Raw genomic sequence first — 13,455 nt, 5'->3', positions numbered from 1 at the left:
TCTAATGTACACACGATGACACAGTGAAAGCAGTCCTGAAAAGGTAGGCGGCAACCAAATTAATACCCTGTACGATTTCTTCATCTAACAGCTTGGATTCATTTTCTGAATCAAAGAGCTAACTTTTAGTCTGTGGGAAACACATCTCAGTTCAAGAGCATCAAGTGCCTTACTGATAAAAAATGTTCTCTTTTATCTTGTGGTGTACATTCACTTTGTAACAGATGCTGTATGTAAAAAATCTTGTTTAAGCAGGTTCAGAGTTTCACATTTGCAACTTATACAGCTGCAATCTACAAATCTCAAATCAACTTAAATTACAGCACCTGCTGTAATTATATCCTTTCATGTAATGCCAGCTAAAATGAGTGTATCCATCCATCCATCTTCTTTCCACTTACTCAATTCAGGATTGTAGGGGGTTGCTGGAGCCTATCCCAGCTGTCACAGGATAAGAAATACAGCTAACACATGGAGAGAGACAACCTTCTTGCTGTGAGGTGACAGTGCTTACTGCTGCATCACTGTGCTGCCCCAAAATGACTGTACACAGCACTGTGATGATAACTTTTTATTCACACAGCATTTTTCAAAATCTGTGTTACAACGTGCTCTATAAGCACAACAAAATAAAACATATAACAAGCAAATATAAGAAATAAAATACATTTCAAATCAAATTAATATCTCAAATACAATTAGAGAACGCTTTCTCTTAAAAGCATGATTTATGGCGTGATGTACAGGAAGTCAACGACTCCTCTGTCAGGTCAATCCAGAGCCTTGGGGTCCTGAGAACAAATGCTCTGTCCCTTTTAGTTCTAAACCAGGCCATTTGAACTAACGAGCTCACAGATGAGTTCTGTGTAATCAGTTTTTTTGCCTAAGCAAATAAAAAGCCTGTTATAATAATCTATGGTGAAGAAACAAAAGCATGTGAAAAAGTCTGTGTCTTTAAATGTTAAGATAGATCTATCTTTAATGATAAAAAATATAGTTGTGGTACTTTAGTGATATGGTCCTTACATTACTATCAACTAGCTGATCACCTAATCTATTTGGTCATGAAAGAGGGACAAACATGTGGTTACTTTGTAACCTTGGTTCTCTGAGTAAGAGACCATCTTTCCACAGTGGAGAGTCTTGAATTGATAAAGAACTCAGCGTACCAGGGTCAGATCAAATTTGCCAAATATTACTGAAACCATGATAAAGCTATACCAGATATTTCCACCTGAAAATCTTGGTGGAAATATCTGGAATATCTTCTGCTTGACTAAACCAAAGGCAGCGCTAAGGTCCAAACAGCACCAAGACTGAGCACGTGCCATCTTCAACAGCCATTAGAAGGTCATTGGTGACTTTCTGCAAGTCTCAGAGCTGTAGAACTTATAGAACCCTGATTAGAATTTCTCAAAAATGTTGATCCTTTCAAGCGCACACAGTAGTTATCTTGCCAGAAAAAAAGTTCTAAAATGTTTCATATAAAAGGAAATTTAGAAATTACAATATATAAATATACATATATGTAACAATGTGATCATCACAAAGCAATGTTGAAAAGTCTGTCAGGAGAGTCTGAAGGTTTTTTGGAGGTGGACTCATATAGGAATTTCTGAAATAATCAAGAACACACTGACGTAACATATAACCGTTAAAGATATGAAGTTGGCTGAGCCCAATTCATAACTAAAAATCTATAGGTAGTACATCAAGAGGCTAAAGGAAACTGACTTATGTCAAACAGTTTCTAAGTAACCAATGTAACCAGGTGAAACTGTTTCACACTACCCAGTAATGAATGAGAAACACTGAAATGTGTCACACTTAGAGTTTTAACTGAGGCATCGATGATAGAAATAATTCATAAATAAAAATGTAAGGTTATGCTTTTGAGATAAAATAAGATGGGAGAAAAATACTGTGATCTGGCATTAATTATCATATTGCTGTATTCAAACAAAAACTATTTTATGGGGATGTAATGTATTGACTTTTAAAATAGCATGGGTGGATAATATCATGAGTTATCTGCAGCTCCCTTCTGTTGGCAGAGCAATAATATTCAGTGCAGAAAAGCAGACTTTGTTGAAATAATTGGCCAGGTTATTGAAATGATAAAATGATCTGATAAAAATCAGATACATATGATATTTCCTGTCATATATTGCATGGAATTTTGAGACATTTTGGGCTGACTTTGACAGTGTTTTTAAAGGGTAAATCACAGTTTGAATGCTAAAATCACAAAGTATAATTCTGTCGTAATTTTAAAGAAGAGTAGATAAAAATGCTGGTATTAAACTGCCAGGAAGTTTGTGGGCAATAAACAATAACAAAAGAAGGACTGGATGGACACTGTGAAGATTAAAAGTAAGAGCTATAATACATCAAATACTAGGTGGCATTTGAGGCATATGTATAAACAGCCACCTCAACCACTGGTCCATTTTAAGATTTGGTTGAGAACAAAACATTTTATCCACAATAAGTTATTTAGTATAAAAGTCTTATTAAAGATCACTCTCACACTGAAGAGTGCCATTTTGAGCTTAATTCAGCTTAGAACTGAAGTTGATGCAGAAAATTTCTTTCAGAGTTTCGGGTATTTGTATTTGTAAGCCTATCCTTCATTATTCCAGGAATATTAAAACTATAACACTCAGCTGGGAAAAGGTGAGTCTAACTGGGCATCTAGTGGGCAAGTTAGGCAGTGTCGACGAAGACAGAAAGTATTTGTTGGCCAGTGTTGTGTCCAGGGGCCCGTTCTTCGTACCTCGCTTACTACATCCAAGATCAAATGACACATCCAAGATCAAATCATCGCGCTAACTTTGAGCTCGCTAATCCGGTTCTCCGAACACACCTGTTGTTGACGATTAGTATAGCTGGATGAAGTAATCTGAGATCACTGGGTGGCTTAAAAGGGGCTACGCATCGATAGTAGAAACATTGATCGGCAACCCTGTGATTGGTCGGCGAAGATGTCGAAGGAGCGCGCGCAGTATCTCACGGCAGCAGACCAAGAACTCTTGATTGAGGGATATCAGGAGTTTCAGAGTTTAATTAAAACGCAGGGGAACACTGCAAAGGCTGCAAAAGCAAGGAGAGAGGGCTGGCAGAAAGTTGCTGACAAATCAAACTCGTAAGTGATCCATGATATTACATTATATCATGTGATATTATATTATACCACATTATATTATATTACATCATATCCTCTTTCACATTAGAGCCACAACAGGACCCACTAGAACATGGGAAAAAGTAAAAGTGAAATATAAGAATATTCCACAGAATGGTAATATTTATCACTTATATTGCTTTTAGTCTATGACAAGAGACCCTGGAATAATCTGTTTGTTTGTTTATAACAGCAACCAAGAAAAGGGCAGAGCAAATAAAGACAGGTGGTGGTCCTGCACCCCTCATCACACCCCTTTTTTGTACTGTGACATTTATTGACATTGTGGGGTTTTTTGTGTGTAGTTTGACATAACACTCCATCACTTTTACCTGTTCCCATGCAAGGGGTGACTGAAGCATGCACAGTAAGTCGGGAGTAAGTATATACAGTACAGTAAGTATATATATATATATATATATATATAGAGAGAGAGAGAGAGAGAGAGAGAGAGAGAGAGAGAGAGAGAGAGGAAGAAAGTAAATAATACCCTCACGGGAGAATCGATATCTCTATGAGCACACCGTCGCGCTGAGCTAAAGGATCCTGTCTATCCCGCAATATACGCTAAATTCTGTAAACTCTCCTTATCAATCTTGCACCTTCCTTGCTCGCGTACAAACGGACAGGACATGGCTGCGACAGACTTCCCAAATCCACCTTCGCTTTTATAGTCGTGGTCTCTCATCTTGATTGCACGTAGTAATTTACTATTACTACTCTAAAATATGAATTACATCTGACATGATCTACTACATGTAATAGAATGATTAATAGTACATTTCCCTTTTTTCGGAAATGACCTGTATGTATCTGTATGGAATCAATAAAAGAATCAAATGCTGCATTATCTTTAGTTACATTGATAATATTTATTTATGGTAAAACAGTGGCGAAATATCGCTCTTGCTTTCATATAACTGCAGCGGACATACCTGAGTGGCCGCGATCTAATCCTGTTTACATAAAGTAAACCTGCTCCCGAGCAGGTTTACGCTTACGGATCTGTTGCTATGACAGCAAGTCCCAGATGAGCTTCGGAGAACCGAACGATCCAAGATCACGCGAAATCGTCAACATTCAAATCCGGCTAACTTACTTAGCGAGGTACGAAGAACGGGCCCCAGGTGTGCAGCAGGGAAGAACTCCCATTTGTGTTTTGCGATGGAGATGGCATGAAGCATGCAACAAGAACACAAGTACCCTCTGGACCTGGGTAAATGCCATCTCAGCTAAAATATGATGCACATTGGCTCACAGGTAAAAACAGTATCTGTGTGTGTTTTGGAGTGTTGGACTGTTCACATCTAGGCTGTAGAGAGACAGGGCAGTGGTCAAGAGGAGAGAGGTTTATTTTGACATAGCCATGGACCAAAAAAAACTTTCTGGAAGACAATGTGCAAAAACACTCATTTTAGTTTCCCCTCAAAAACCTCTCTTCTAACTAATTGGTTCTCCAGTCATTCAGGCAGCCTGTCATCATCCCTCTGTCCTCGGCATGCTGGCTCACCATTTTCTGTTTGTTTCACTCCTCTTAGCACTCTCTCTCTCTCCTCTACCATGTGTGTGTGTGTTTGTGTGTGTGTGTTGGTTTTGGTTCAGAAGCAGGGCCTTCCACTGGTTCCCATCTTCTGCTTCCACGCACTTTGTGTAATCACACACCTGTTCCTGATATTCTTGTTTGTGGTAACTACAGGCAGAGCTTCATTCTTCCCTGGATCATTGTGGTTAAAAACAGTGAAGCGTGGCTCTTTTATCTCTGTGTATGTGCTTCTTGCCTTACATGTTGTTTCCTTGTGAGCAGATTCTGCTGAAGAGACCCTGACCAAAGAACACTGAGTTGTTTTGTGTTCTTGGGAGTGAACCTTTGGATCTGTGTGGATTTGTGGATGACCCTATCATGCAGAAATCCCAGGACCTTCACTAGTGTTGATCTTCTGTTTGAAGTGTTTTGCACTGTAAATAAAAGCACTTAACTGAGTGAGGTTTGCATTTGAATCCTATGTTTGGTTTCAGACCTATGATGCTTTACTCCTTTCTAATATGACACACTATTCTAACACATTCTATTTTTTATTTAGAATGCCTTCCATTTAATTTCTCATAACTTTGATTATCCCTATCTTGTTTTTTTTTTTTTTATCAAACTAATGTAAGGTTTAAGCTTGTACTTCTATAATTTATATTCATCTCAAACTGTAATGCCTACTTATTTGATAGGTTACTTTCTGCTCACGCAATATTTCAGATCAAAACTTTTCACATCTTTACAAACTCGGATCTATATGATCTGGCCATATAATTACATAATATTTGAATTAGCTAAACCATTAGCTAATTCCTATATTAGGCCTACTGTATTCAGTTATGTAGCAAGACTCAGGCTGCAGAGTTAAAAAGCAGAGTTGCTACATTCTGAGGGCCTTGGGAACATCGAAAGCAACTTTATACGTATTTGTAAATTAGTTTGTAAAAGAGCCAAATTACAGCATTTATAGTGACTACTAGAGGCCAATCAAGCTTTTTACCACCATCACATTTTGCGTAGTCTGCAGTCTATTGTGCTGTTTACTCCCACATAGCATTTTGTATCATTCTGAGCAAAAATATTCTAAATGTCACATTTAAAACGTGATCACATGACTGGATTTTTATAGACCCATTTTAAATTGAGAACACTGACTGACCAGGTGGCAAATGTAATAGTAACTGAAAGCACCTTTAGGGAGAAATTGGCAATGTGAATTCTACTTCTACTAGTTGTGAAAAGAAGCTGATACAGACAATACTGTACCTGGTAAGCTCCACTATAGCGTTTTTCTTCTCCTATACAAGCATATTGTTAACTCCCTGTAACTTCCCTACATTCTCAACAATCAATAGTTCTTGAACAACAGGTCACATCCTTGTTCTAAAGTCAGCCAGACATTAACAGTTTTTTATATTTTATATGTCAAAGTTCAATCTTGAGTTGAGGCTAGATCAATTCATGCTTTGAAATGCCATACTGAAATTATGGTATCCACTTGCACTTTGAAGATTTTAAACTACCACCAGCACAGGTTTATATCTGTGGGGGGTGGGGGCAGACTTTTAACATTATACCTACCTCTAAGCTAGTGGCACTGTTTTGACTTTAATTGTTTGGGAAGGTAGACTTCTTTACTTTAGCAGTAGGAAGCTGGTTCGTAGTGTGTATTGTCAGCCACAGCTGGAATTCCATTCAAGTTTTATACTGTCATGTTCTGTGTGAGGACAGCATTTCCCACTGATCACCATACACCAAAGTTTCACTAAATGAAAGTGGATGGGATTTTCTATTTCAGGCCCAACTACATTCATTGTGCTCAAACATCAGGCAGCACATCAGGGTGTCAGGCAGTAAATCATATCTTTTCCACTTGAAACAGCACATCATTTTATATTTCACGTATCTGACAAATGACTGACATTGACGTTGGTTTTGATGGATGCACCTGGTTTAGACCTGACATGCTCAAAGTCACTGTGGAAGTTTTTGGAAACATGGATGAGCGGTAGAGAAGCATCCAACCCGTGTGACCATTGTTCTTCACAATCTCAGTTTCCCTTCTCAAAATCAACTTTCCTTTTGTTCCATTCCTGTTACAGCGTCGTTTGTGAAACACCAAATATTAGTAGGAGGGCATAATGAAAACTCTATTAGTAAATGAGTACAAGTAGTAAAGGCATACATCTTTTTTGCTGACTCAGACTCTAAATCCATGTCCAGTAGAAATAAATTATGTAGCCAGAGGGAGTGTTCGCCCAGGGCACCAAACAGGCTAGGACCGCCACTGTGGACAAATTAACAAACTTCAAACAACCGGTCTTTCACATAACATGTTTTCTAACAATTTTTTAAGCGGCTATAAGAAAGGAGATAAGTTCATGCACAAAACAGCATAATACTGTTTTTTGATTACGCAGTAAACAACTATGTCTGTCCCTTTTACAAGCCTTAGACAATACTGAATTTCATTAGAACAGTTTTGTCAGAAACTGATACATAAGTGACCGTCTCACATCATTTCTTTCTTAGACATACAAACGCTTTATCTTCTTAATAGCTGACTAGCTGCTATGATAGCTAATGTAAACATTTGTTTCTTTCTATTTCAGTTTTTGTAGAAACAGTGACAGACTGTTCTTTAGTAACTGTTTCTCATTTACCCTCACATCTGAAACTGCGTGCCTCTACTGCCTGTACTGTATTGTTTCAGTTTAGAATTGAGATATTCCTTAAAAGCTTGTAGACTCTGGTTCTTTGAGTTTCTGTAAGTAAAATAGGAGGAATAGCCTTTAGCTATCAGGCCCCACTACTATGGAACCAGTTCCAAGTTTGGATTTGGAAGATAGATACTTTCTCTACTTTCTGATAAAGCTCATAGTTGACCCATAGTAGACCCGGATCAGGTGACCCTGAATGATCCCCTAGTCATACCGAAATAGGCTTAGTGACTTCTAAATGATGCATTGAGGATTTCCTCTTGACTCATCTCTGGCTCTCTCTTCCACAGTTCGCTTTTTGTCCCGTCTGTCTGCTTTGTTCTCTTTCCTCTCTCCTTTAGCTTAGCCCCAAGCAGGAACCTCTGGGGCAGTAAAATGACACAATTGTAGTGCCAAAAACTGCAATTCCTTTTTTGGCCTCTTTTGCTCCAATAGCCAGTTTGCTTGCTAGCTTTAGCCTGTCACTCTATCCTATCATCCAAATATTGTAACTTCTGGGTTAAAAAAATTATTAGCTCTGGCAAAATACGGATTGAGGGTTCAAAAATGAGTCAAAAACCAGTATTTGGTTTTATCTACTGTATATGTCTGTGCTTAGCGTCGTATCCATGGATATGATGGGAGTTATAATAAACAAAGAATTTCTTTGCATTGAGATGAAACTGAGAGAAAATTCTATTACCCTCCTTTGAGGCCTGCACATGTCTCCATAACCTCTGCATTGGTTAAATTCCCACATTTTCCCTCTCAAAGATCTACACAACTGAACATTAATGTGGCTCCAGAAATCACATGTTAGCATTTTTAACAAATTTGTTTTACCATGCTGTTGTTTGCATTAGATCCAAGCCACATGTACAATCTCAGAGGTGCAAGCGTTGGTGTCTCTAGAGTTTGAACACCTGGAGTTTGGCACATTACATTTGTCTGCTTTGCTGAATCTGTCAGAATGCAGCATGCTGAACGATTTGCTCTTCGTGTCCCGCTTTCCTAACAAGAATCAATACAGCTTCTCTTCATAGTTTGAAAAAGACATAAAATTGATTTTTTTTTTTTTTTACTGAGTTTTAGTCATTTGGCGAGACATACGACGGTATGTATCTAACTCAGTCTTTGCTTCTGTATTTTTTTAATTCTTTTTAAGTGACAGCGAAATAACAGGTGTATGCTGTTAGTGATATACAAGCGTGCTCCGATGTTTGTTTGAGTAGTTTCATAGTGACTAACCAGCACCTGTGAAATGCAAACAAAACTGAACAAACAAACAAAAAGCTCTCATGCACACTCTTCTTGTTCTCTGCTTTCTGCATTGTGTTGCTGTCTTATTTTTTGACACTATGTGCACACAAACACACACACAGCTTTTCAATTTCAAATGGGAAGTCCCACTCTGTGGTTGACAACATTTTTTCTTGTGTTTCTTTTAATGGAAAAATAAGAGAGAAAATCCTCTGAAATTTTGCAAAATCCTCATCTTTCTCTACTCATCACTTTCCTCCTCTACGTTTTGCTTCCTACAATAGCAGTCATCAATTTATGAAAATGTTCACCTCCTGGGACTACTCTTCTCTCCTCTCTCTGCTGCTCTCGCCCCCTCAGTCCTTGAAATTTATATCCAGAGTAGCTGTCCATCACTAAAACGGCACATCCGCACAGCCTCTTCATGTCCTCAGGCTTTTTGATTTCTTCTCATGCAGTGTGCGCTTCATTACTCTTGTGTGCTTCTTTCCTGTAGAGCTTTATTTGTCATTCGTTTTAACCTGCCCAGCGTACTTCTTGCAGCTGATATCCCGCTCCCTGAGTGGCCATGTTGAATCTGACAAATAGCTGTATGTGTTAATTGGACAAGAAAATCATACAGTCAATGTCCTTTCACTTTTGCTGATGTTTAGCGCTGTTCAACATTGAAATAAATTCTCCATAAAATTTTTGAATCAGACAAATATCTGCGATCCCACAAGTTTTGTCGTTCATGTCGTTGCTGTTGATTATTTTTGTAATCTCACATTGCAGTTTTTATGGGCGCACGGGAACAAAGGGTCATGGTCGGCTAAAACATGTGGTAGTGAACCACATGTGAAAACAACCCATGAGTTGAAGGAAGCTGAGCGGACTGGACAGAAAAATAACAGGAAAAACAGCAATGGTATGGCTAAGGGAAATAATTTATGGTGATGAAGCTACATCAGGTCTCTGCAGCTGAGTTGCTGGCTGTCTCACAGCGAGATAAGAAGAGGCAGATAGGCTCTTTCACTGACAGACAAAGTGACAATCCGGCCTCAGTTTGTGTAAACAAGAACGCCACTATCTCTCCCTGCCTGACCACGGGGTTAACACCTCTGTCCATCAGCCGGGCACCCATCATCGCTCACCGGGGCCCTCCCGTCTCACCCGTCTGCTCGTCGAGAGAAGAGAAGTCACACCCTGTGCTCAAGGCGTGTGCCAACCAGAGTGAAACGATGTGGCAGAACAGGCTGCCACAGTTTTATTAGTTCCCCCCGACTCCAAAAAAAGATTCAGACGAGGTTTCTTATGTTCCAGTAACACATAAAGAGAATTCTGAGTCTGAAGTCTTATCAGATGAAAAGAATGAACAATGTTTTACAATATTGTGAATACATGGTATTACAGTATTTTCAACTTACCTTCCAAAGTAATACACTAAAAATGTCTATTTCAGTATCTTCAGTTATCCAACGCTGATGATGTTAACACTGTAGCCAAAGACAGTCGAGTGACAATGGGAGCAAAGAACCTACTCAATTTTAAAAAAAACAACAAAAAAAACCTCTCACACTTTTCAATTTTATTCATGGCAGAGCAGCTACAGCTGAAACGCAGCTGAAACTTAAATCCCAGCTGTAAAAAACCTGCTTAAGACCAAAGTCAGGACTTGGATATTTTTTTGGGGGGGGGTTAGGTGGTTGTGGATGCCTTAAACCTTCAGTAAGTGCTGCTATTTTTGCTGCTGTTAGTCACTGTTAGTGAAATTTTCTTTGAAGTGGAGGACTTGGACGCTTAGTAAATAAACTTTCATAAGATGTGAGACTAATCAAACTGTTTATCAGATTTTTAGAACACTCGATTAAATTTGCCTCTATGGCATGTAAACACTAGCTAGACTGGTCACTGGTCATATACATAAAACGCAATTCGGCGGAGCGATGATGTCCATCTTGGCCACAATATATTTATGATGGCAGGTTTCACAAACCCGCACCCACTCCTATGTATTTCTAAAAAATTTAATCTAAGTTTATGAGAATGCATCAGTTTCTTGGACGACATAATTACACACTAATCAATGTATATTTGTGAGTACAACAAAAACTGACTGACTGTACCTTTAAGCTACTTTTGTTTTCTCCTAAGGCAGGTTACATTCTTGTGATGCTAATTTTATCTATGTTAGTTGCCACAGCACTTACTGCAAAGTAGCCAATAAAGTTTCAAACATTATTTAATTTCATGTTTAACTGATGATACGTTAGATATCATTGCATAGGGCTTATTCAGTCAGGCATATTAATTAGTATTCATCAGGAATGTTTCTAATGAATGTTGGCACTCATGCCTCAAAACAAGAAGGCTTTAGGTTTGAATCTAGTCTGGGTTCCTCCTGTGTCTACATGTGGGTTCTCTCTGGGTACTCTGGTTTCTTCCCACAGTTCAAAAACGTGCATGGGTTAGGTTAATTGGTGATTATAACTTGATCATGAGTGTGAATGGTTGTCTGGCTGTATTTGCTGGACTAGACTGGAGATTCAAGACTCAAACCCTGGACAGGTTACCAATCTGGTCACTGGGCCAGCACATACACACAGACAACCATTCACTCACATTTACATCTCCAATCTGATTCACACCAGACTGTCCAGCCTGTCTCTTGCCCTATGACAGCTGGGATAGGCTCCACTGCCCTGAATTGGATAAGCAAATGGAAATGGATAGAGGGAGTCTGCTGTGTTGCCTATGGGCTAATTTTAGCAGAGCAGTGGACTTTAGCAATAAAAGACACATCATCTTTTATTGCATTCTGCGACAAGTTAGCAATTGGTTGCTGGAGCTTGCTGGTAGTTGCTACCATGAAATTGGTTACAAAGACATACACTTTGATGCTCTTTGATTTTTGCTGCTTTGGTCGGTAGCAGGTTGCCAGAATCACTAGGCTGGCTTGGAAGACACAGATCTGTTTGCAAATATTCAATTCAATTCAATTCAATTCAATTCAATTTTATTTATATAGCGCCAAATCACAACAAAAGTCGCCTCAAGGCGCTTTATATTGTACAGTAGATAGCACAATAATAAATACAGAGAAAAACCCAACAATCATATGACCCCCTATGAGCAAGCACTTTGGCGACAGTGGGAAGGAAAACTCCCTTTAACAGGAAGAAACCTCCGGCAGAACCAGGCTCAGGGAGGCGGCCATCTGCTGCGACCGGTTGGGGTGAAAGAAGAAAAACAGGATAAAGACATGCTGTGGAAGAGAGACAGAGATTAATAACAGATATGATTCGATGCAGAGAGGTCTATTAACACATAGTGAGTGAGAAAGGTGACTGGAAGGGAAAAACTCAATGCATCATGGGAATCCCGGCAGCCTCACGTCTATTGCAGCATAACTAAGGGAGGATTCAGGGTCACCTCGTCCAGCCCTAACTATATGCTTTAGCAAAAGGAAAGTTTTAAGCCTAATCTTGAAAGTAGAGATAGTGTCTGTCTCCCAATCCAAACTGGAAGTTGGTTCCACAGAAGAGGGGCCTGAAAACTGAAGGCTCTGCCTCCCATTCTACTTTTAAATACTCTAGGAACAACAAGTAAGCCTGCAGAGCGAGAGCGAAGTGCTCTAATGGGGTGATATGGCACTACAAGGTCATTAAGATAAGATGGGGCCTGATTATTTAAGACCTTGTATGTGAGGAGCAGGATTTTGAATTCAATTCTGGATTTAACAGGAAGCCAATGAAGGGAAGCCAAAACAGGAGAAATATGCTGCTCTCTTTCTAGTCCCTGTCAGTACCCTTGCTGCAGCATTTTGGATCAGCTGAAGGCTTTTCAGTGAGTTTTAGGACATCCTGATAATAAAGAATTACAGTAGTCCAGCCTGGAAGTAATAAATGCATGAACTAGTTTTTCAGCGTCACTCTGAGACAGGATATTTCTAATTTTAGAGATGTTGCGCAAAATGGAAGAAAGCAGTCTTACATATTTGTTTAATATGTGCGTTGAAGGACATGTCCTGGTCAAAAATGACTCAAGGTTCCTCACAGCATTACTGGAGGCCAAGGTAATGCCATCCAGAGTAAGAATCTGCTTAGATACCATATTTCTAAGATTTTCAGGGCCGAGTACAATGACCTCAGTTTTATCTGAATTAAGAAGCAGAAAGTTAGCGGCCATCCAGGTCTTTATGTCTTTAAGACATTCCTGCAGTTTAACTAATTGGTGTGTGTTACCAGGCTTCATGGATAGATAGAGCTGCGTGTCATCTGCATAGCAGTGAAAATTTATGCTATGTCTTCTAATGATGCTGCCTAAGGGAAGCATGTATAATGTAAACAGAATTGGTCCTAGCACTGAACCCTGTGGAACACCATAATTGACCTTAGTGTCTGAAGAGGACTCTCCATTTACTTGAACAAATTAGAGTCTATTAGATAGATATGATACAAACCACTGCAGTGCAGTACCTGTAATACCTACAGCATGTTCTAATCGCTCTAATAGGATATTATGGTCAACAGTATCGAACGCAGCACTGAGGTCTAGCAGGACAAGCACAGAGATGAGTCCACTGTCAGAGGCCATAAGAAGATCATTTGTAACCTTCACTAAAGCGGTTTCTGTGCTGTGATGAGCTCTGAAACCTGACTGAAACTCTTCAAATAAGCCATTCCTCTGCAGATGATCTGTTAGCTGTTTGACAACTACTCTTTCAAGGATTTTTGATATGAAAGGAAGGTTGGAGATTGGCCTATAATTAGCTAAGACAGCTGGGTCTAGAGATAGCTTTTTAA

This window comes from Oreochromis aureus, linkage group 22 (genome assembly GCF_013358895.1).
Source record: "Oreochromis aureus strain Israel breed Guangdong linkage group 22, ZZ_aureus, whole genome shotgun sequence".
In the NCBI taxonomy this organism is placed as follows: Eukaryota; Metazoa; Chordata; class Actinopteri; order Cichliformes; family Cichlidae; genus Oreochromis; species Oreochromis aureus.
Note: the sequence above shows the minus strand (reverse complement) of the source record.